Raw genomic sequence first — 2,973 nt, forward strand, 5'->3', positions numbered from 1 at the left:
AAAGCTAAATTTTACTATCTTAAAATCTCCTGTCCCAAGTTAATATGTAGAGACAACTGTAAGAAAGATATGTGTAGCTTGGCTACCTTTAAAACTGTGTGTATGTGTAATGAACAATGAGATCACTATCAAAACATTGCTGTTGGTTTGAGCATCCTGACATACACTCAAAAAATTAAGCTGTTGAACGAACTTAATTAAATTAAGGAAAGATTTTCCACGGAAATGAATTAGATTTTTCCAACAAAATCTAATTTGTTTGAAATTACTTGTTGTAATCTTGTTGTATGAACTTAAATAAATGTAGTCATTCCTGCGAGATAAAGTTTTGTCAGGTTGACTATATTTAATTTTTGCCCTGCCTAAAATCACCAACATTATAATTATGGCTAATTTGACTCTACAGTTATTTCCAATGATAGGAGCTACTGGTGTTCAGTTTAATAAAAAACACTTTTTTACAAAGAAATATTGAATATTACTTATGCAGGTCTGCAAATGAGGTTTAATGCATGTATAGAGTATATTAAGTGCCCACAGCCCTAAACTAAACACAGTCACCACTCTTCTGCATAATGGTGACCACAAAATTCAAAAACATTACAGAAAGTCTTCTAAGCTTCTAACATTACTGAATATTAAACATTAACATTAACTAACAACATCTTTCCATTTACAGAGAAACACATAAAATAACACTTTAATCCCTAAATGTACCCTCCTAATGCAGTCCCTTGCAAAGCATGCTGGGAACTACAGATCCACTGCCCAGTTAGTTGTCAACAAAAATGATTCATGTAGTTTTCTCACAAATTAATTAAGTAAACTTCAGTTTTAAATATATTAGGCTGATTGAACACAATTAAATTAAGTTGTGACAAAATATTTAACAATTGTGTCACTCTAGCTTATTTTAATTAATTAAATTTAACAAGAGGCAAAAGTAAATTTTAAAGGTAAATTTTTTGAGTGTAGAAACATACTTCAACCAATGACATGAGTTTGGGGGTGTGACCCTCTATTTGTTCAAACAATGAAAGTTGTTCAGTTAACCTGTTAAAAAAAAGGTGTTTGCAACTTTGTTGCACTTGATGGAATAGTTCACCCAAAAATGAAAATTCGGTTATTAATTACTCACCCTCATGTCGTTCCAATTAGAGATGCGTGGATGGGCTATTATTTCATCCGCAACCGCATCACAAAACTCATCATCCGTCCGCCATCCATCCGCACCAACGTTTTTGACCAATTTTCCCGCCCGCCATCCGCTGATACAAGGCGCTGCTGATGACAGCCAAGAGACTAGAAACCGCCCGAATTTAATTAAAATAATTTTTTTCGTCACGTCATCCGCCCAATCCGCGGCTATAACCGCCAACCGCGCCTCTTTAGTTCCAATCACACATGTTCATTTCGTTCATCTTCGGACCACAAATTAAGATATTTTTGATGAAATCAGAGAGCAACAATCTTCTCTTCCGTGTCATTTTCTGACGCTGTTAACGTGAGCACCCCGGCACATGCGTGTGATGCTGACGCAGAAGCCGTCCAATACTAGGGCTGAATCCGAAATCGCCCCCAATACCCTCAAAAAGGGCATTATTTGACGGGACAGCCATTTTTAGTGGTGTCCGTAACCATGGTGGACGTTATTGTGTGCACTTATTCTATCCCACATCGCAATAACGAGTGTACAGCCAACGAACGCTCAACGGCTGTCCAAATTCAATCACTCGTTTTCGTTCATTCCGGTTTGGAACGACATATGGGTGAGTAATTAATGACAGAATTTATTTTTTTGGTGGATTAACCCTATATGGCTAAAAGGATTTGACTCAAATGATGTTTCTGTTGCACGTGTTGTAACCTAGATATCATTCTCTAACATTTACATTGAATCTAAGAATAAACACAAAACACCAAGACTGAAACAGATATAGAATTTATTTAACCATGAGTAGGAAAAAAAATACATAGGTGTAAAGGAAACAAGCTGACCCTGTTATAAACACATCACTACTCAGAGAACCAAGAGAACTGGAGAAACAGTGAAATCCAAAACGCTTGTTTACCATTAAGTTTTTATCCCCAACACTTAATATTGAATTAAAAACAGCTGCCATTATTTGATTCTTTTATTAAATATCTATAATCTTTACCATATATATATATATATATACATATATATATATGCAACATTCTTATTTGATATATATATACACATATATATATATATGCAACATTCTTATTTGAAACATTGTGCAAGTGTTATGCTGGTATTCCATAAATGGTAAACAAGAGTTGGTCCAGTGCATTATATAGTGACATTACCTAAATACTTATTGACTCTCAGCTGATTCAAGCACAATCCTGACCATTGAACTACTACCCCTACTGACAGAGAAAAGTCAACTATGAAACAGGAAAAGGAAATGAATAGGATTTCTATGGTGAAGCCAGAAACATCTGCTCAAGTGGATCAGAAAAGGGGGGATGGATGCAAGCAATTATTGCCAAGTTGAGCATGTTCACGTGATTAGGATTATGCAGTTTTTGCTTGTCGTGCACAAGACACCACCTGAAACCATTGTCTTTGACCCAAAGGAAACAAAAACGTCTCTGAAAAATATGGTGATGGCAACAATATCTAAACATGCACAATTTATTTAATAGAAGTGACTGCTTTTCAGAGATCAGTGACACTGAATTGTGCACAGAACAAGGAGAGAGAACAAGAACACTTGTAAAAAAAAAAAAAAAGAAAAGAAAGTCTCATCCTACTCTCAACCTTACTTTCTCCTGGAGAGCGGTAGCAAGAAAACACCTAAAAAATTTTTTTTAAACCAAGAGACAGATAGAAAGAGAAAGAGAAAGAGACTGCTATTCTTGCCACAACCCGAACACATTTGCACGCTTTAAACTAACTGGCTCAAACTGGATGAAATGCCACAAAGCTCAGGGTCAAAGTTGAAA

This window comes from Siphateles boraxobius, unplaced genomic scaffold (genome assembly GCF_051911475.1).
Source record: "Siphateles boraxobius isolate OS27281-9 unplaced genomic scaffold, OSU_SipBor_1 11, whole genome shotgun sequence".
Lineage (NCBI taxonomy): Eukaryota > Metazoa > Chordata > Actinopteri > Cypriniformes > Leuciscidae > Siphateles > Siphateles boraxobius.